The sequence below is a fragment of the Oncorhynchus gorbuscha genome, linkage group LG06 (genome assembly GCF_021184085.1).
Source record: "Oncorhynchus gorbuscha isolate QuinsamMale2020 ecotype Even-year linkage group LG06, OgorEven_v1.0, whole genome shotgun sequence".
Taxonomy (NCBI): domain Eukaryota; kingdom Metazoa; phylum Chordata; class Actinopteri; order Salmoniformes; family Salmonidae; genus Oncorhynchus; species Oncorhynchus gorbuscha.
Window position 1 is genome coordinate 40,200,729 of NC_060178.1, and position 21,863 is coordinate 40,222,591.

At 48.5% G+C, this 21,863-nt stretch overlaps 1 protein-coding gene across 1 annotated transcript in view; it reads right to left on the reverse strand.

Moving 5' to 3' along the window:
• Positions 1–17,994, reverse strand: part of LOC124037952 (rab GTPase-binding effector protein 2-like) — a 36,153-nt gene extending 18,159 nt beyond the window's left edge. The window contains exon 1 of the mRNA XM_046353254.1: positions 17,887–17,994. The gene's annotated coding sequence lies outside the window, so the exon portion shown is untranslated. The remainder of the gene's footprint in view (positions 1–17,886) is intronic.
• Positions 17,995–21,863: the final 3,869 nt, after the last annotated feature.

Genomic DNA, 21,863 nt, shown 5'->3' on the forward strand with positions numbered 1-21,863 from the left:
CAACATGTGCTTCTACATCTGCATTGCTTGCTTTTTAGTGTTTTGGGCTGGGTTTCTGTATATCACTTTGTGACGTCGGCTGATGTAAATATGTAAATACATTTGATTGATTGATTGACCATAACAGCCACGGAAACACATTGAACTATGTTAATACTATCAAGGTAAATTACATACTAGCAAGTGTCACACCCTGATCTGTTTCACCTGTCTTTGTGATTGTCTCCACCCCCTCCAGGTGTCGCTTATTTCCCCCAGTGTATTTATCCCTGTGTTTCCTGTCTCTCTGTGCCAATTTGTCTTGTATGTTTGTCAAGTCAACCAGAGTGTTTTTTTTCCTATACTACCTTTTTGCTTCTCTTTGCTAGTCCTCCCGGGTTTTGACCATTGCCTGTTTTCTGGACTCCATTGCCGCCAGCCTGACCATTCTGCCTGCCCTTTGGTACCTACTAGACCTACTGGTTTTGACCTTTTTCCTGTACACAACCATTCTCTGGCCTACCCCTTTTTGGATTAATAAACACTCCAACCATCTGCCTCCTGTGTCTGCATCTGGATCTCGCCTTGTGCCCATATAAGCAAGATTCTTGCTTGGAATGCAGGGCCAGGAATACATAGATTAGAAAATGGAAATACTGCCAAAAACATCCTGCTCAAAATCCTGGTAGTTCTCAATTTTTGGGCTATTGTCTATAGTTTTATTTTTGTCAGTAACTAAAGGAAGACACGCTACCAAATGTGACTTATTGGCTAGTACTGAAGCAGGACATGTTTTTAGCCCAAAGCTGTTACGGTTTTCTTCTGGTGAAAGAGAGGAGGACCAAAATGCAGCGTGGTTATCTTTATACATCTTTAATGAAAGATGAAAAAATGAACAATATACAAAACAAGAAACGTGGAAAAACCAAAACAGTCCTAACTGGTGCAAAACACAGAGACAGGAGACAATCACCCACGAAATACCTAAAGAATATGGCTGCCTAAATATGGTTCCCAATCAGAGACAACGATAAACACCTGCCTCTGATTGAGAACCACTCTAGGCAACCATAGACTTTCCTAGACAACTTAACTAAACACAATCCCATAAACTACAAAACCCCTAGACAAAACAAACCACATAAATCACCCATGTCACACCCTGGCCTAACCAAAATATTAAAGAGAACACAGAATACTAAGACCAGGGCATGACAAAAGCCTTATATTTAAGCAAAACAACAGCTGAAGGTAGACAACTTCTTCATCCTGACTGGCTGTCATTTCAATGCTAGCGTTAGTCACTCTAGCTCGCGATTAGCATGAAGATACTGAAAAGCAAGTTTGGCTAGTGACAACCTTGTAAAACCTTTGCTGGCATCTACAACATAGCTTTCGAACAGAGTAGATGTTCACTTTGTTTTTGGAATATTTACATTCCATCGAAGCCTATTAGGGTAAAATAACTTCAGGCATATGCCCAGTACTATATTCTACTGCTTCAAAGGAATAGGGTTCCCATTTCTTACACTTTATTTTCACACAATTGTGTCTTGCAGAAGGGAACCATGAAGAGGAGCTTGGAGTGGGCAAGGGGGAGGCTGATAACGCAGCAGAGAAGACCTGATTCATCAAGTATTCTCACTTGGTTGGCATGTACAACACAGCAAGGTGTGCAGCATTAAGCCCAATCAAATATCCAATGTTATTAAAACACGTATTCCAATCTACGGTCAAGCAACATTTAATGTCAGTCGTGTGTTAATGTTATGACCTACAAACAATCTATGGGTCTTGGAGTTAATTGAAAGTGACTACAACTATAAATGATTTTAAAACCACTGTGCCAGTAAAGTTGACAAAGGTAATCCCCTCTCTTCTGTTTACATTTTTTCCAGACACTTCAATCCGACACTCTTTTTAATGTTTGACGTCAGGCAAAACATACTCAGCCACTGTAGGATGGAGAGCAGCTGGTTGGCATTTTTGACTGCAGTGTCTGTGTGGGTGTACTAGGAAAGGACGTTAGAAGTTAGGTCCCCATGATATCGAAACTTCTTACCATCTCCACTGCAGCCCAGTCGTTATCGATTTTAAAAACTGGAACAATAGATATCGTGTAGCACATGATAGCAAATATTCACCGGACCAACTACAGTTTGCTTATCATCCCCAACAAATGTCAAGTATACATTTTACATAAGTCTGTGTGTTTTCATTTATAGCTCTGCTTTCAACATCTTGACCCACTAACTGGTTAGCAGACTCAGGCCTCTGGGTTTTTTTTTAACATTATCACAAGAATGTGTATCCCCAGAATGGACCCAACACCTACACATGCTGACAACACTACCATGATACACCTGATCACCGGTGATCATGAGTACATGAAGGAGCTGTGGGACCTGACACGATGGACACAACAGTCTCAGCGTAAGTAAAACAAAGTAGATGGTGATACTTGACCATTCTCCCATCTACTGTAAATTGACATGGAGATGATCAGCAGCTTCAAGTTCCTGGGCACCCTGACATCCTTTTCTGCCCTCAGTCACTTCACTCAAAGTCCCACCAGTGCTTGTCAGGACCCGGTTACGAACCCGGGTCTCCGGAGTGAGAAACAGTCACTAAACCAACTGAGCCACAAATAGTCAGCAGAACCCAGAAGATGAGGCAGACACAGCTGTACTTGAGACGGTGTATTTAATGAAGTAAAAAGTGAAGTTCTTCAGGAAAACATGTAACTCCACAACCTCAAAAGGAATTCCACAAGAACAAAGGTAATCCAAGACAAAAAGGTAAATCCACAAGGTGGAAGGTATAGCACAAAAAGCCTCAAAAGATACTTAAAAACAAACAAGAACAAAAAACAGAATTCCACAAGAGAGTCCACCTGGATCAACAAGAGTTCACAGAGTACTAGGGCTGGGTGCTAACATACAAACACAGAGCAAAGAACTGAGTAAAACAAAGGGTTTAAATACAATCAGGGGAAACGAGGCACAGGTGCAAATAATAATGGGGATCAAGGGAAAAGAAAAGGTCAAAAGGCACAATGGGGGCATCTAGTGACCAAAAACCGGAACAACCCTGGCCAAATCCTGACAGAATCCCCCCCCTAGGAACGGCTCCTGACGTTCCTACCAGCTCTCTCAGGGTGGAGGGCCCTGAACTGACGAATGAGGTCAGGGTCCAGTATGTCTTTGGCAGGAACCCAGGAGCGCTCCTCGGGACCGTAGCCTTCCCAGTCCATCAGATACTGCCAGGACCGCTGCACCCGGCGGGAATCCAGTATCCGATGGACGGTATAAGCCGGCTGGCCTTCAATGACACGAGGCGGAGGTCTGTCTGCCGGGACAAGGGGAGAAAAAACAACAGGTTTTAATAAGGAAATGTGAAACGTGGGATTAATCTTAAGGGATCTGGGTAAGTGTAGGCGATAAGAAACAGGGTTAACTCTCCTGGCAACCTTAAAGGGACCGATGTATTTTTGGGACATCTTGCGAGACTCCACCCGTAGTGGTAAGTCTCTTGTGGAGAGCCAGACTCTCTGGCCGGGGCGCAGGGTAGGCGACGTCTGTTGGCTTGTTGTTGGTACCTCTGTGAGGAACGCATAAGATTAAGACGGGTCTTCCTCCACATAAACCGACAGTGTCTGACGAACTTCAAGGCTGAAGGCACTCTGACTTCTGCCTCCTGGTCCGGGAACAATGGAGGGGCATAGCCAAACTGACACTCGTGCGGGGACATACCAGTGGAGGAGGAGCGCAAGGTGTTGTGCGCGTATTCGGCCCAAACAATGAAGGACGACCATGTGGACGGGTTGTTACGAGTCATACATCGGAGGGTGGTTTCCAGCTCTTGATTCATCCTCTGTTTGGCCGCTGGACTCCGGATGGTACCCTGAAGATAAACTGGCAGAAGCCCCCATGAGTTGGCAGAAGGCCTTCCAAAACCTAGAGGCGAACTGGGGACCTCTGTCAGAAACCATATCTTGAGGAATGCCGAATACTCGGAACACATGATTAATTACCAACTCAGCCATTTCCTTGGCAGATGGTAATTTAGTCTGAGGGACGAACCTGGCCGCCTTTGAAAACCTGTCGATTATGACTAGGATAGTAGTATTGCCATGGGATGGAGGAAGGCCAGTAATAAAGTCCAACGAGATATGGGACCAGGGTCTGTGGGGAACAGGTAAAGGGTGAAGGAGTCCTTGCGGGCGGAGGTGAGAAGATTTGCCCTGGCAGCACACGGGGCAAGCATTGACGAAAGTGGCAACGTCTTCTCTTATGGTAGGCCACCAGAACTTACGCTGGATGAACTCCAAGGTGCGACCTACGCCCGGGTGACAGGTGAGGCGAGAGGAGTGCCCCCACAGAAGGACCTGAGTCTTCACTGCCTTGGGGACAAACAACCGATTGGCAGGACCTCCTTTCGGGTCTGGTTCAATAGCTTGAGCTCGTCTCACGGTATCCTCAACTTGCCACGAGATCGGAGCCACGATCTTAGCAGCAGGAAGGACAGGCATGTCCGTGTCATCTCGAATGGCAGGAGCGTAGACTCGGGACAGGGCATCCGGTTTGAGATTCTTCGACCCGGGCCGATAGGTGAGGATAAACTGGAATCGATTGAAGAAAAGAGACCATCTAGCTTGTCTAGAGTTCAACCGCTTCGCCTGCTGGATATACTCCAGATTTTTGTGGTCCGTAAGCACTTGAAATGGGTGAGAAGCCCCCTCGAGCCAGTGTCTCCATTCCTTCAATGCCATCTTAACCGCTAGGAGTTCACGATCCCCCACATCGTAGTTCCTCTCAGCCGGGGTAAGCCGGTGTGAGAAGAAAGCGCACGGATGAAGCTTCTTGTCTTCATCCCTCTGAGACAGGACAGCTCCAACACCAACCTCTGAGGCGTCTACCTCCACCACAAACGGTTCATCCGTAGTCGGTAGTATCAGGATGGGAGCAGAGAGGACGCGCTGCTTAAATCCTTGGAAGGCCGTCTCAGCTTCTCTTCCCCACAAAAACCTTGCATTGCCACCCTTGGTTAAAGCTGAGAGAGAGGCTGCCACCAAGCTGAAGTTCTTGATGAACTTGCGGTAAAAGTTAGTGAAGCACAGGAAACGCTGAACTTCCTTAACGGATTTGGGGGTGGGCCAATCCGCTACCGCCCCTACCTTCCTGGGGTCCATTTGGACTCGACCGGGTTCCACTACAAATCCCAGGAATTGTACTCGGGATGAATGGAATTCAAATTTTTCCGGCTTAACGTACAGATGGCTGTCTAGGAGGCGTTTGAGTACTTGTCTGACATGCTTTGTGTGTTCTTGAAGAGAGCTCGAAAAGATGAGGATGTCATCCAAGTAAACGAACACAAATATGTTAAGCATATCCCTAAGCACATCGTTTATGAGCGCTTGGAACACCGCTGGGGCGTTGGTCAGGCCGAAGGGCATCACCAAGTATTCATAGTGACCAGTAGGCGTGTTGAAAGCGGTCTTCCACTCGTCACCAGGTCTGATCCGCACAAGATGGTATGCGTTCCGCAGGTCAAGCTTAGTGAAAACAACTGCTTCCTGGAGCAGCTCGAAGGCTGTGACCATAAGGGGTAGCGGGTAACGGTTACGGACGGTTATGGCATTGAGTCCCCGGTAGTCGATGCAAGGACGTAATCTACCGTCTTTCTTGGCCACAAAGAAAAACCCTGCTCCCGCCGGGGAGGTGGATGGATGCATGAGGCCTGCTTCCAGAGCGTCCTTGATGTAGGTATCCATAGCAGCTCGTTCGGGTGGAGATAGGGAAAAGATCCGACCCCTGGGGGGGCAAGTGCCCGGAAACAGTTCGATGGGGCAATCATAAGGTCTATGGGGTGGTAGCATGGTGGCCCTCTGTTTGCTAAATACCAGTTTGAGGTCATGGTAACACTCGGGAACTCGGGTCAGGTCGATGGATTCTAAAGACTCGGGAGTAGAACTCGGGGAATTCGGGAAAATACAAGTAGCTTGGCACGTAGGACCCCACTGCTTGATAGTGCCCACAGACCAGTCGATGTGAGGGTTATGGCTGTGAAGCCAGGGGTATCCAAGGACGGGAGGGAACTCGGAACAGGAGATCAAATGAAAGTTCATCAATTCCTGGTGTTGTGAAACTGAAAGTCGCAAGGAGGTAGTGACATGAGTGACAAGTCCAGATCCCAAAGGGCTTCCATCCAATGTAGTAACCCTCATGGGGTCACTTAGAGGTTCAGAGGGAACGCCATTCTCCTTCGCCCAGACAGCATCCAAGAGTCTACCAAGGTTTGAAGGTGAAGCTTGTGGTTGTCCCAGGAAAGGATGACTGGAATGAGCAGACGGATGGGAGAAGGTTATGTTTCCCGTTACAGTTCCCCCCGGTCTGTACGGGACAGAGCATTTCCCTGGAGCCCGGGACACGTGGAACGGAAATGGCCCGGTTTGCCGCAATATAGACAGCGTCGCTCCCTCATCCGGCGGTCTCTCTCAGCCTGGGAGATGCGTCCAATCTGCATGAGTTCCAATGGAGCCAGCGAGGATAAAGGTGGGGACTCGGAGCTGGGACTGATAGGGGCTAGAGGTCTACGGTTGAGTTCTCTCTCTCTCTCAGACGCTGGTCAATGCATGAGGCCAACTTGATCAGGGACTCGAGTTTGTCCGGTGGTTCCCGAGTGGCCAGTTCATCTTGGATAGTGTCAGAAAGGCCTTTCAGAAAGCACACCGTGAGCACCTCGTTGTTCCAGCCACTCGCTGCTGCCACCATGCGGAACTGGATGGCATAGTCCGTAACGCTGCGCCGACCTTGGTGGAGAGTCAGGAGCTGTTTGGCTGAGTCAGGACCACTGCTTGGGCCTTGAAACACTCATTTGAATTCCTCAGCAAAGGCAGAGTAGCTGGCACAGCAGGAACTATGGGCATCCCACACAGCAGTAGCCCAGGCCAGGGCTTTTTCCGACAGCAGGGTGATGATATATGCGATCTTAGACCGGTCGGTGGGGAACGACGAGGGTTGCAGCTCGAAGGAGAGAGAACATTGGGTGAGAAACCCTTTACAAGCACTTGGATCACCTGAGAACCATTGGAGAGGTGGAAGACGAGGTTCAGCCAGAGGGTTAACTGCCATGGGTACATGAATCTGAGGTACTGGGACGGGAACTGTTGCCGGGGTAAGTCAATCAGATATCTGCTTTATGGAAGTCAGCATCTCCGACAGAAGATGAGAATGTCTAGCCATTAAGGCCTCTTGCTGAACCAGGGCGTTGGACAGTCTCCTGGTGGTGGGACAGCATGGCAACAAGGTCCTGGGAACTGGCTGCCTCTGGGTTCATTTCTGGCTCTGTGTTTCTGTCAGGACCCGGTTACGAACCCGGGTCTCCGGAGTGAGAAACAGTCACTAAACCAACTGAGCCACGAATAGTCAGCAGAACCCAGAAGATGAGGCAGACACAGCAGTACTTGAGACGGTGTATTTAATGAAGTAAAAAGTGAAGTTCTTCAGGAAAACATGTAACTCCACAACCTCAAAAGGAATCCTACAAGAACAAAGGTAATCCTCCAAGACAAAAAGGTAAATCCACAAGGTGGAAGGTATAGCACAAAAAGCCTCAAAAGATACTTAAAAACAAACAAACAAGAACAAAAAACAGAATTCCACAAGAGAGTCCACCGGGATCAACAAGAGTTCACAGAGTACTAGGGCTGGGTGCTAACATACAAACACAGAGCAAAGAACTGAGTAAAACAATGGGTTTAAATACAATCAAGGGAAACGAGGCACAGGTGCAAATAATAATGGGGATCAAGGGAAAAGAAAAGGTCAAAAGGCACAATGGGGGCATCTAGTGACCAAAAACCGGAACAACCCTGGCCAAATCCTGACAGCCCACTACAGGCGCCGGACTCCCTGCCTTTCTGACCTCCTCGTACAGGTGCCTGTGATCTAAACCTACTTGGGCAACTACAACCTCAGGGTGCGTACGCAGCCACTTGACCGCATGACCAAAGTGCCACGGCAGCTGTTCCGCCCGAGGACCCGTGTTAGACCACACCATTATGCTTCTCGCCTGATACGAGAAGAACACCCGCAGGAGGTAACCGAACGGATGTATCAATGGCTGAGCAAGCTCCGTTAACAAGAAAGAAACAAAAAATTTGTCCAGCTTGAGGGGGAAATGTGGTACCCCCCTACCTCCCTCCCCGATGGGACAGATCATGCGTGCCCTGGCGACCCACTCGCACCTGCCACTCCACATAAACTGAAACACAAGCCTCTCTAGAGGCCTCCTCAGACAAGCCGGCAATAGGGTAGATGTATGCCAAATACAAAAGAGACGGCAACACATCCACCTTTAGGACCAGGACTTTGCCCATAAAAGACAAATACCTAGCCTTCCACATTGCTAGCTTCCTCTGTACCACTGCAATACGCATGTTCCAGTTTAGCATCGCTGAGCCGGAGGTCTCAAAATGGACCCCGAGAATCCTCAGGGCCCCCTCACAGAGAGATAACCCCCCAGGCACATCAACTTTTTGCATGGTTCAGAACTGCTCCCGACGCTCGGGTGAAATCCCCAAAGATGTCAAGGGACCTTGTCTGGCACGAGTCCTTGCACAACAACAAGGTAGTGTCGTCGGCATACTGCATCATCTTAACACACAGCCCACCACTTCCAGGGATCAGCAAGCCTTCCACCCCTGTGTCTGCCCTAATGGCAGCCCCCAGAGGCTCCATGTACAGAACGAAGAGGAGAGCCAAGAGTGGGCACCCCTGCCTGACCCCAGACGAGAGGTCAAAAACGTCACCCAAGTGACTATTTACACTAACTCGGCACCCCGCTCCGACATATAATGTACGAATCCATCCTATAAACTTCTCACCAAATCCTAATCGACCTAACACTCTGAATAAAAAGGATCTATTCACGCGATCAAAGGCTTTCGCCTGATCTAGCGCTGCTACCATTAAAGGCAGTCCTCTATCTTCAACCCAAGCGATGGAGTCCCTGATTAACTGTAGGTTCCATCTAATAGAGCGGCCCTCTACCCCGCACGTCTGATCCTCATAAACGACGTAGGGAAGGGCTGTGCGCAACCGGTCTGCTAAAACCTTTGCAAGTAGCTGGTAATCTACACACAGCATGGTCAACGGCCGCCAGTTGCCAAGGTCTGTTACTTCCCCCTTCTTATATAAAAGTGACAGCACACCAACAGCCATTAATCCCCCCGGGACCCCTGTCTCAAGGATGGCCTTCAAGACTTCGAGGACCACTGGTCCAAGTATACCCCAAAACTTGAGATAAAACTCAGCCGGCAGCCCATCCATCCCAGGCACCTTCCCTTTTCCCATCCTCCTAAGAGCGCTCTCAACCTCTTCTAGTGAGATCTGGGCCTCCATCACTTCTCTAATGTCCTCCGGCAACCCCCTGGACAAGTGTTCTAAAAACACATTTCCCTGCTCTACATCTATTTCCCTTTCCTTAAATAAACCTTGGAAATGATCAGTTGTCACCCTGACCATATCCTCTGGTTCTCTAACTATACTACCATTTTCTTCCCTAACGCCATGCATTGCCTTCCTACTCTGTCTGGCCCTAACCAACTTAAAGAACATAGCAGAACAAGTCTTATTATGTTCTAGAAAGCCACTATGCGCACGCTCCAGGAAAGCTCGAGCCTTCCGCTCCTGCAACTCCCTGAGCTGCGCCTTTAGGGTTGCGGATCTCTCCCAGTCAAACGACCCGCCGAGGTTGCCTGCCTCGTATTCGAGTTCAATTAACCTTTGGATACGATCCACCTCACTCCTCTCCTCCCCTTTTTTTCCTCTTGCAATACCCTATTATAAAAGCCCTAATCCTCACCTTAACTAATTCCCACCACTCTAACACCCCCTCGCACATGGACCGGAGGCCTTCAAGCCTCCAAAAGAAACCATAAAACACGTCAACAAAAGCCTGCTCCTCCAGCACATCCCAATCTAGCTTCCAGTACCCCCTACCAAAGAGGCAGACTGGCGACCCCACCTGCAGGAGCACCCCGTCGTGATCCGAAAAGAAAACAGGCAACAGCCGCCCAGACAACTTACCCAAAGACCTGGGTACAAAAATATAGTCGAGCCTCCGCTCAACCCCCCTGGAGTTGCGCCATGTAGGACCGTCCATTTTCGGAGTAGTGTGCAGACCACCACCTACCAGACCATGGCAAGCCATTAGCCCGGCAATGGCGCCTGCACTGCTATCCCCCCTCTTCCTAAATCTGTATTAAAATTCCCCCCTATCACTAATTTCCTATTTGTGACACACAGGGGCGTCAGACAGTCCACCATCTCCCTCCTGTCTGCCACCACCTGTGGCCCATACACCACCACTAATCTAAATTTACAATCCCTTATCGTGACATCCACCCCTATAACCCTCCCCTGCATTACCACAAAAGAATCCTCCACTTTCACCTCCCTGTGCCCACACAAAATCCCTACCCCCGATGAGTGCACCCCCCCAATACCCCAAACCGACTCTCCCTTATCCCACTCCCTCTTAAACCTACTAACATCCCCTCCATCCCTCAGGTGAACCTCCTGTAAAAAACAAAAATAAAACCCCACACCCTCCAAATAACTAAAAACCGCCCTCCTCTTAACAAAATCCCTTAAACCCCTTACATTTAAACTAACAAAAGTAAAATTAGACCCCATGAAAAAATAAAAACATTTAATACACTCAAATTCTAAATCCTCTGTATATAGTGCCACGCCGTATGCTCCCTCCAACGAGTTGCCTTGGAAACAAAACACGTCCTTCACCGTCAGCTTTAGAATCCCCATCAATATTATCCTTCCAAAAGTTTCCCGTCCTAAAGGCTCCAACTCCTTTTCCTTCCAAGCAAACCGAATCGTGTTGGCCAGCCCAATCCCAGGGACCGACCGTGTTGATGTATTTAGCACCATCTCCGCAAGGAGAATGGCGCTCGTTCTCTTCTCTTCCAAAACAAGGAAAAAAGAAAAACCAAAGTGACCGAGCCTATCTGGTGAAACTACACAGAGACAGGAACAATCACCCACGAAACACTCAAATAATATGGCTGCCTAAATATGGTTCCCAATCAGAGACAACGATAAACACCTGCTTCTGATTGAGAACCACTCCAGACAGCCATAGACTATGCTAGATACCCCCACTAAGCCACAAACCCAATACCTAACAAAACCCCAAGACAAAACACACCACAATAAACCCATGTCACACCCTGGCCTGACCAAAATAATAAGGAAAACACAAAATACTAAGACCATTGCGTGACACAGACAGACAGCAATAATGCGGTCCACCTGCTTGTGTATGCCATTATAGAGTGCTGTCACACAGAAGGCAAACAGTAAATGAAGGACATTACATAACATACAAAAATCAAATGTCTTACTCAAGTCATACATTTTGCCATAAACAAAAGTGTCTTTGTTGGTGTAAAAGTGTAACTCATCAGAAACCTCAGTTGCTCTTGAGTGATGGCATAACAAGGTGCTCCACTCCAAGTCCGAGGAGCCCGGTAACCAGAACTGGCTGTAACAGTAATACAACACTGTGTTTAGGCTACTTAATGTATTGTGGCACAGCCCACCCTCCTCATTCCAAAAACACTTTTAAATTATAGTAACTGTCACAAATTGTGACCAAGTAATGTTTTTATAATATTGGATTTTAAAGCCAAGACATAAATAGAAATGTTGACCAAGAACGAATAGAATGGGCAGCAGGAAACTAAAGAGTGAGCAAAAAAAATCAACAGTATGCCCAACCACACCCACTACAATGCTTGTTGTGCATGCCAGCTAGACGTACGAATCTCCTGAATGAACTGAGATACTTGATCAACTAGGGCGTCTGCTGAAGTGACATTTATCAGCCTCCCCCTAGCCCACTCAAGGCTCCTCTGCATGTTTTCCATTCTGCAAGATGACAATTTTGTGAAAATAGAGATGGCATGGGACTGCGATTCCTGTTCAAACAGTGCCATAGTACTCACGTTAACGTTCCTGGTTTATGTCTGAAGTTGTTCATTAGTGTCATGTTTTGTCTTATATTGTCTTGTCATTATGCTTTCCCTTCTGTTCGTTTCCCCCTGCTGGTCTTATTAGGTTCGTTCCCTTTTTCTATCTCTCTCTCTCTCCCTCCCTCTCTCTCCTCTCTCTATCGTTCCGTTCCTGCTCCCAGCTGTTCCTCATTCTCCTACTCACTCATTTAGTCTTTCCACACCTGTTCCCTATCTTGTCCTCTGATTAGAGTCCCTATTTCTCCCCTTGTTTTCCGTTTCTGTCCTGTCGGATCCTTGTATATTGTTCGCCGTGCTGTGTCTTTGTCTCGCCCTGTCGTGTCTTGTTTCCCTCAGATGCTGCGTGTGAGCAGGTGTCTGAGTCTGCTACGGTCGGTGCCTTCCCGAGGCAACCTACAGTTTATGGTCGAGTCTCCAGTCTGTCCTCGTCACTACGAGTGGAATTAGTTTTTTATGTTTTGTTTTCTGCTCCGATTTGTCTAGGAGTATTGCCTATTTCCTTTACTGGAATAAAGACTCTGTTTTCGCCAAGTCGCTTTTGGGTCCTCATTCACCTGCATAACAGAAGGATCCGACCTAAGAATGGACCCAGCGACTACAGATGCTCGTAACACTGCCGTCGAGATCCAAGGAGCCATGCTCGGCAGACACGAGCAGGAATTGTCTGCTGCTCGTCATGCCGTGGAGAACCTGGCCGCTCAGGTTTCCGACCTCTCTGGACAGTTCCAGAGTCTTCGTCTCGTGCCACCTGTTACTTCCTGGTCTGCCGAGCCTCCGGAACCTAGGGTTAATAACCCACCTTGTTACTCCGGGCAGCCCACGGAGTGCCGCTCCTTTCTCACCCAGTGTGATATTGTGTTCTCTCTCCAACCCAACACATACTCTAGAGAGAGAGCTCGGGTTGCTTACGTCATATCACTCCTTACTGGCCGGGCTCGAGAGTGGGGCATAGCTATCTGGGAGGCAAGGGCTGATTGTTCTAACAATTACCAGAACTTTAAAGAAGAGATGATTCGGGTTTTTGATCGTTCAGTTTTTGGTAGGGAGGCTTCTAGGGCCCTGGCTTCCCTATGTCAAGGTGATCGATCCATAACGGATTACTCTATAGAGTTTCGCACTCTTGCTGCCTCTAGTGACTGGAACGAGCCGGCGCTGCTCGCTCGTTTTCTGGAGGGACTCCACGCAGAGGTTAAAGATGAGATTCTCTCCCGGGAGGTTCCTTCCAGTGTGGACTCTTTGATTGCTCTCGCCATCCGCATAGAACGACGGGTAGATCTTCGTCACCAAGCTCGTGGAAGAGAGCTCGCGTTAACGGTGTTTCCCCGCTCCGCATCGCAACCATCTCCCTCCTCTGGCTCAGAGACTGAGCCCATGCAGCTGGGAGGTATTCGCATCTCGACTAAGGAGAGGGAACGGAGGATCACCAACCGCCTGTGCCTCTATTGCGGACTTGCTGGACATTTTGTCAATTCATGTCCAGTAAGAGCCAGAGCTCATCAGTAAGCGGAGGGCTACTGGTGAGCGCTACTACTCAGGTCTCTCCATCAAGATCCTGTACTACTATGTCGGTCCATCTACGCTGGACCGGTTCGGGTGCTACATGCAGTGCCTTGATAGACTCTGGGGCTGAGGGTTGTTTTATGGACGAAGTATGGGCTCGGAAACATGACATTCCTTTCAGACAGTTAGAGAAGCCTACGCCCATGTTCGCCTTAGATGGTAGTCATCTCCCCAGTATCAGATATGAGACACTACCTTTAACCCTCACAGTATCTGGTAACCACAGTGAGACTATTTCCTTTTTGATTTTTCGTTCACCTTTTACACCTGTTGTTTTGGGTCATCCCTGGCTAGTATGTCATAATCCTTCTATTAATTGGTCTAGTAATTCTATCCTATCCTGGAACGTTTCTTGTCATGTGAAGTGTTTAATGTCTGCTATCCCTCCCGTTTCTTCTGTCCCCACTTCTCAGGAGGAACCTGGCGATTTGACAGGAGTGCCGGAGGAATATCATGATCTGCGCACGGTCTTCAGTCGGTCCAGAGCCAACTCCCTTCCTCCTCACCGGTCGTATGATTGTAGTATTGATCTCCTTCCCGGGACCACTCCTCCTCGGGGTAGACTATACTCTCTGTCGGCTCCCGAACGTAAGGCTCTCGAGGATTATTTGTCTGTGTCTCTTGACGCCGGCACCGTAGTGCCTTCTTCCTCCCCTGCCGGGGCGGGGTTTTTTTTTGTTAAGAAGAAGGACGGCACTCTGCGTCCCTGCGTGGATTATCGAGGGCTGAATGACATAACGGTTAAGAATCGTTATCCGCTTCCCCTTATGTCATCAGCCTTCGAGATTCTGCAGGGAGCCAGGTTCTTTACTAAGTTGGACCTTCGTAACGCTTACCATCTCGTGCGCATCAGAGAGGGGGACGAGTGGAAAACGGCGTTTAACACTCCGTTAGGGCATTTTGAGTACCGGGTTCTGCCGTTTGGTCTCGCCAATGCGCCAGCTGTTTTTCAGGCATTAGTTAATGATGTTCTGAGAGACATGCTGAACATCTTTGTTTTTGTCTACCTTGACGATATCCTGATTTTTTCACCGTCACTCGAGATTCATGTTCAGCACGTTCGACGTGTACTCCAGCGCCTTTTAGAGAATTGTCTCTACGTGAAGGCTGAGAAGTGCTCTTTTCATGTCTCCTCCGTCACTTTTCTCGGTTCTGTTATTTCCGCTGAAGGCATTCAGATGGATCCCGCTAAGGTCCAAGCTGTCAGTGAGTGGCCCGTTCCAAGGTCACGTGTCGAGTTGCAGCGCTTTCTAGGTTTCGCTAATTTCTATCGGCGTTTCATTCGTAATTTCGGTCAAGTTGCTGCCCCTCTCACAGCTCTTACTTCTGTCAAGACGTGTTTTAATTTGTCCGGTTCCGCCCAGGGAGCTTTTGATCTTCTCAAAGAACGTTTTACGTCCGCTCCTATCCTCGTTACTCCTGACGTCACTAAACAATTCATTGTCGAGGTTGACGCTTCAGAGGTAGGCGTGGGAGCCATTCTATCCCAGCGCTTCCAGTCTGATGATAAGGTTCATCCTTGCGCTTATTTTTCTCATCGCCTGTCGCCATCGGAACGCAACTATGATGTGGGTAACCGCGAACTGCTCGCCATCCGCTTAGCCCTAGGCGAATGGCGACAGTGGTTGGAGGGGGCGACCGTTCCTTTTGTCGTTTGGACAGACCATAAGAACCTTGAGTACATCCGTTCTGCCAAACGACTTAATGCACGTCAAGCTCGTTGGGCGTTGTTTTTCGCTCGTTTCGAGTTTGTGATTTCTTACCGTCCGGGTAGTAAGAACACCAAGCCTGATGCCTTATCCCGTCTCTTTAGTTCTTCTGTGGCTTCTACTGATCCCGAGGGGATTCTTCCTTATGGGCGTGTTGTCGGGTTGACAGTCTGGGGAATTGAAAGACAGGTTAAGCAAGCACTCACGCACACTGCGTCGCCGCGCGCTTGTCCTAGTAACCTTCTTTTCGTTCCTGTTTCTACTCGTCTGGCTGTTCTTCAGTGGGCTCACTCTGCCAAGTTAGCTGGTCATCCCGGCGTTCGAGGTACTCTTGCTTCTATTCGCCAGCGCTTTTGGTGGCCTACTCAGGAGCGTGACACGCGCCGTTTCGTGGCTGCTTGTTCGGACTGCGCGCAGACTAAGTCAGGTAACTCTCCTCCTGCCGGTCGTCTCAGACCGCTTCCCATTCCTTCTCGACCATGGTCTCACATCGCCTTAGACTTCATTACCGGTCTGCCTTTGTCTGCGGGGAAGACTGTGATTCTTACGGTTGTCGATAGGTTCTCTAAGGCGGCACATTTCATTCCCCTCGCTAAGCTTCCTTCCGCTAAGGAGACGGCACAAATCATCATCGAGAATGTGTTCAGAATTCATGGCCTTCCGTTAGACGCCGTTTCAGACAGAGGTCCGCAATTCACGTCACAGTTTTGGAGGGAGTTCTGTCGTTTGATTGGTGCGTCCGTCAGTCTCTCTTCCGGGTTTCATCCCCAGTCTAACGGTCAAGCAGAAAGGGCCAATCAGACGATTGGTCGCATACTACGCAGCCTTTCTTTTAGAAACCCTGCGTCTTGGGCAGAACAGCTCCCCTGGGCAGAATACGCTCACAACTCGCTTCCTTCGTCTGCTACCGGGTTATCTCCGTTTCAGAGTAGTCTGGGTTACCAGCCTCCTCTGTTCTCATCCCAGCTTGCCGAGTCCAGCGTTCCCTCCGCTCAAGCGTTTGTCCAACGTTGTGAGCGCACCTGGAGGAGGGTGAGGTCTGCACTTTGCCGTTACAGGGCACAGACTGTGAGAGCCGCCAATAAACGTAGGATTAAGAGTCCTAGGTATTGTTGCGGCCAGAGAGTGTGGCTTTCCACTCGTAACCTTCCCCTTACGACAGCTTCTCGTAAGTTGACTCCGCGGTTCATTGGTCCGTTCCGTGTCTCCCAGGTCGTCAATCCTGTCGCTGTGCGACTGCTTCTTCCGCGACATCTTCGTCGCGTCCATCCTGTCTTCCATGTCTCCTGTGTCAAGCCCTTTCTTCGCACCCCCGTTCGTCTTCCCCCCCCCCCCCCCGTCCTTGTCAAGAGCGCACCTATTTACAAGGTACGGAAGATCATGGACATGCGTTCTCGGGGACGGGGTCACCAATACTTAGTGGATTGGGAGGGTTACGGTCCTGAGGAGAGGAGTTGGGTTCCGTCTCGGGACGTGCTGGACCGTTCGCTGATTGATGATATCCTCCGTTGCCGCCAGGATTCCTCCTCGAGTGCGCCAGGAGGCGCTCGGTGAGTGGGGGGGGTACTGTCATGTTTTGTCTTATATTGTCTTGTCATTATGCTTTCCCTTCTGTTCGTTTCCCCCTGCTGGTCTTATTAGGTTCGTTCCCTTTTTCTATCTCTCTCTCTCTCCCTCCCTCTCTCTCCTCTCTCTATCGTTCCGTTCCTGCTCCCAGCTGTTCCTCATTCTCCTACTCACTCATTTAGTCTTTCCACACCTGTTCCCTATCTTGTCCTCTGATTAGAGTCCCTATTTCTCCCTTTGTTTTCCGTTTCTGGCCTGTCGGATCCTTGTATATTGTTCGCCGTGCTGTGTCTTTGTCTCGCCCTGTCGTGTCTTGTTTCCCTCAGATGCTGCGTGTGAGCAGGTGTCTGAGTCTGCTACGGTCGGTGCCTTCCCGAGGCAACCTACAGTTTATGGTCGAGTCTCCAGCCTGTCCTCGTCACTACGAGTGGAATTAGTTTTTTATGTTTTGTTTTCTGCTCCGATTTGTCTAGGAGTATTGCCTATTTCCTTTACTGGAATAAAGACTCTGTTTTCGCCAAGTCGCTTTTGGGTCCTCATTCACCTGCATAACAATTAGACTTAGATGAAGCATTAATATTCCAAAGGGTATTCAAAAGTATTATCTGTGCTGTTGGAAAGCTGGTATGTTGTAGATATTAGCAAAGTTTTTACCGTGTTGTCCTAGGTCAAATGTGCTTTGTATATGTTTTCATGCTAATCGCGAGCTAGTGCAGCTAAGGGCAGGTAGCATTGAAATTATAGCTGCCAGCCAGCCTGCCTGAAGTTTTAGATCTTCAGTTGTTGATTTGCCTAAAAATACAAAATCATGTTTGACGTCCGTACTCCTCGACAATTTACTGTATGTAGCTAGCAGGGCTGAAAAAAAATATTACAAGATGGCGCAAGTTACTTGCACTGCTGTCTCAGTGTCTGAGCCTTCAACATAGCTGTGTAGCCATACACAGATCCATCCTCTGTGTTAGCTAGCTGATCAACTTTATGATTAAGTAATAATAGTATTTAAAACTAATCAACCTTGTTAATGTGGACTGAAGAATATCAAATCCAGGATATTCGGAGAGCAGAACCCGAGTGCAGCCATTTAGAGTCTGTTCTTGTCCTCTTCAATTGGGATGTTGTTGCATCAAACGGACTATACACCGATTTAATGAAATCTGGTTGAAAGGAGGAGCTAGGGAAATTGGCTGGTAAAATGTGCATATTAAAGAATGCGTTAAGTTAGCTTGTGTAGGTGTAGTTAGCAGCTGTCTGCATTAATTTGATGTGTGCAGGACCGCTTATTTAGCACATGTAGCAGCTGCACGGGCTTATTTGATGCATGTAGGTTTTAACTTAGTGCATGAAGACGTTAACTTAATCCATGAATGCGTTAATTTAGTGCCTGCACCTGCTTACTTTACACACATAGCATTAAAGAGATTGGTTTATGACCCAATGTCCAGCAAAGACAAGAATCCGGGTCACGGCACCAGTGTAACAGATATTAATGATACTCTCCTTGCATTGAGTTTTGTTCAAAGAAATCACCCCAGCCAGTGGTCCCAGTTGAACGTTATTTATTATCTGTAGTTAAATAGGTTCAAAGAAATCACCTCAGCCAGTGGTCCCAGTTGAACGTTATTTATTATCTGTAGTTAAATAGGAAGCAGCACGTTAGTTGTGCAGGGCTTAATGATGTTGATGGCTGTCGATTGTAAAATCTGTAGCATTAAATCAACTGTGCTAGCAGTGATCTAATGTGACCATTACATCGGTGCATGCTAGCTAATGCTAGCACTTATATACAGCAATCATATACCAAAGAACACCCCAGAAAGCCCTTCAATTCCTAACAGGTCCCATATACCCACACATGTATAAATCAGCAATGTACAGCAAACTTGTACACATTATAAAATATAAAAATAGAATACAGTATTCAGAACGTGACCTACACCTTGCATCACATGTTCATACTGGGGAGACCTGACATTCGCCATCTCCCCCATCTGCAAGCGGGGCCAATAACAATATGCCTATTGTCATCAGAATTGAACCAACCAATAACAATGCTTGAACATTAAATACACATTTCTTTAGAGGCAAGTGGAAACATAACCAACCCTGTTACATAGAGTTAAAGTGTCTATGCATAGATAATAAACAGAGAGTAGCAGGAGCATAAAGAGGGGGTGGGAGGACAATGTCTGGGGTAGCCATTTTATTAGCTGTTCAGGGGTCTTATGGCTTGGGGATGGAAGCTGTTAAGAAGCCTTTTGGACCTAGACTTGGCACTCCGGTACCCTTTGCCGTGCAGTAGCAGAGAGAACAGTCTATGACTAGGGTGGCTGGAATCTTTGACAATTTTTAGGGCCTTCCTCTGACACTGCCTGGTATAGAGGTACTGGATGGCAGGAGTCTTGGCCCCAATGATGTACTGGGCCGTACATACTACACTCTGTAGTGCCTTGCAGTCGGAGGCCGATCATGTCATGTTTTGTCATTAATTATCATGTCTTGTCCCTGTGCTTCCCCTTCTATTCGTTTCCCTCTGCTGGTCTTATTAGGTTCTTTCCCTCTTTCTATCCCTCTCTCTCCCCCTCCCTCTCTCACTCTCTCGCTCTCTCTTCTCTCTATCGTTCCTGCTCCCAGCTGTTCCTATTCCCCTAATCAATCATTTAGTCTTCCCACACCTGTTCCCGATCCTTTTCCCTGATTAGAGTCCCTATTTCTCTCCTTGTTTTCCGTTCCTGCCCCGTCGGATCCTCATCTATAATTCACCGTGCTGTGTCTATGTTTTGCCCTGTCGTGTCGTGTTTCCCTCAGATGCTGCGTGGTGAGCAGGTGTCTGAGTCTGCTAGGTTCAAGTGCCTTCCCGAGGCAACCTGCAGTTCTCGATCAAGTCTCCAGTCTGTTCTCGTCTTTACGAGTAGTATTATGCTTTTTGTTTTGTAAAGTTTCTTACTGGATTAAAAACTCTGTTTTCGCCAAGTCGCTTTTGGGTCCTCATTCACCTGCATAACAGAAGGATCCGACCAAGGAATGGACCCAGCGACTACAGAGGCTCGTAACACTGCCGTCAAGATCCAAGGAGCCATGCTCGGCAGACACGAGCAGGAATTGTCTGCTGCTCGCCATGCCGTGGAGAACCTGGCCGCTCAGGTTTCCGACCTCTCTGGACAGTTCCAGAGTCTTCGTCTCGTGCCACCTGTTACTTCCTGGCCTGCCGAGCCTCCGGAACCTAGGGTTAATAACCCACCTTGCTACTCCGGGCAGCCCACGGAGTGCCGCTCCTTTCTCACCCAGTGTGATATTGTGTTCTCTCTCCAACCCAACACATACTCTAGTGAGAGAGCTCGGGTTGCTTACGTCATTTCACTCCTTACTGGCCGGGCCCGAGAGTGGGGCACAGCTATCTGGGAGGCAAGGGCTGATTGTTCTAACAATTACCAGAACTTTAAAGAGGAGATGATTCGGGTTTTTGACCGTTCAGTTTTTGGTGGGGAGGCTTCTAGGGCCCTGGCTTCCCTATGCCAAGGTGATCGATCCATAACGGATTACTCTATTGAGTTTCGTACTCTTGCTGCCTCTAGTGACTGGAACGAGCCGGCGCTGCTCGCTCGTTTTCTGGAGGGACTCCACACAGTGGTCAAAGATGAGATTCTCTCTCGGGAGGTTCCTTCCAGTGTGGACTCTTTGATTGCTCTCGCCATCCGCATAGAACGACGGGTAGATCTTCGTCACCAGGCTCGTGGAAGAGAGCTCGCATCAACGGTGTTTCCCTGCTCCGCATCGCAACCATCTCCCTCCTCTGGCTCTGAGACTGAGCCCATGCAGCTGGGAGGGATTCGCATCTCGACTAAGGAGAGGGAACGGAGGATCACCAACCGCCTGTGCCTCTATTGCGGATTTGATGGACATTTTGTTTATTCATGTCCAGTAAGAGGCCAGAGCCCATCAGTAAGCGGAGGGCTACTGGTGAGCGCTACTACTCAGGTCTCTTCATCTAGATCCTGTACTACTATGTCGGTCCATCTACGCTGGACCGGTTCGGGTGCTACATGCAGTGCCTTGATTGACTCTGGGGCTGAGGGTTGTTTCATGGACGAAGCATGGGTTCGGAAACATAACATTCCTTTCAGACAGTTAGACAAGCCTACGCCCATGTTTGCCTTAGATGGTAGTCATCTTCCCAGTATCAGATTTGAGACACTACCTTTAACTCTCACAGTATCTGGTAACCACAGTGAGACTATTTCTTTTTTGATTTTTCGTTCACCTTTTACACCAGTTGTTTTGGGTCATCCCTGGCTAGTATGTCATAATCCTTCTATTAATTGGTCTTGTAATTCTATCCTATCCTGGAACGTATCTTGTCATGTGAAGTGCTTAATGTCTGCCATCCCTCCCATTTCTTCTGTCCCCACTTCTCAGGAGGAACCTGGCGATTTGACAGGAGTGCCGGAGGAATATCATGATCTGCGCACGGTCTTCAGTCGGTCCCGAGCCAACTCTCTTCCTCCTCACCGGTCGTATGATTGTAGTATTGATCTCCTTCCGGGGACCACTCCTCCTCGGGGTAGACTATACTCTCTGTCGGCTCCCGAACGTAAGGCTCTCGAGGATTATTTATCTGTGTCTCTTGACGCCGGTACCATAGTGCCTTCTTCCTCTCCGGCCGGGGCGGGGTTCTTTTTGTTAAGAAGAAGGACGGTACTCTGCGCCCCTGCGTGGATTATCGAGGGCTGAATGACATAACGGTTAAGAATCGTTATCCGCTTCCCCTTATGTCATCAGCCTTCGAGATTCTGCAGGGAGCCAGGTGCTTTACTAAGTTGGACCTTCGTAACGCTTACCATCTCGTGCGCATCAGAGAGGGGGACGAGTGGAAAACGGCGTTTAACACTCCGTTAGGGCATTTTGAGTACCGGGTTCTGCCGTTTGGTCTCGCCAATGCGCCAGCTGTTTTTCAGGCATTAGTTAATGATGTTCTGAAAGACATGCTGAACATC